We start from the raw sequence: 375 nt of genomic DNA, 5'->3' as shown, positions 1-375 counted from the left end.
TTTGGGGCCCTAGTGTTTTTTAGTTCTTTATAGATTCTAGAGAGCAGACCTTTGTCTGAGTACTTATTTGTCATGATTTTTTCCAAATTTGTGGGTTGTCTTCTCACTTTGTTGGTAATTTCTTTTGATGGGAAAAAAGTAACTTCTCAGTGAGAGCAGGTCCTAGTTGTTAATTATTTCAACTGTTTCCCACGCGATTTGATTTCTGTTCATAAACTCTTTGCCTACCCCTATGTCTTCAAGAATTCCTCCCACTTTCTCTTCCATGAGATTTAGTGTCTCTGCTTAAATGTTTAGATCTTTAATCCATTTTGATTTTAGTTTAGTGCATGGTGATAGACCTGGGTAAAGTTTGAATTTTCGACAAGTAGAGAG

This window comes from Octodon degus, unplaced genomic scaffold (genome assembly GCF_000260255.1).
Source record: "Octodon degus isolate 3935 unplaced genomic scaffold, OctDeg1.0 scaffold00390, whole genome shotgun sequence".
Classification (NCBI taxonomy): Eukaryota; Metazoa; Chordata; class Mammalia; order Rodentia; family Octodontidae; genus Octodon; species Octodon degus.
This window is presented reverse-complemented; position numbering follows the sequence as displayed.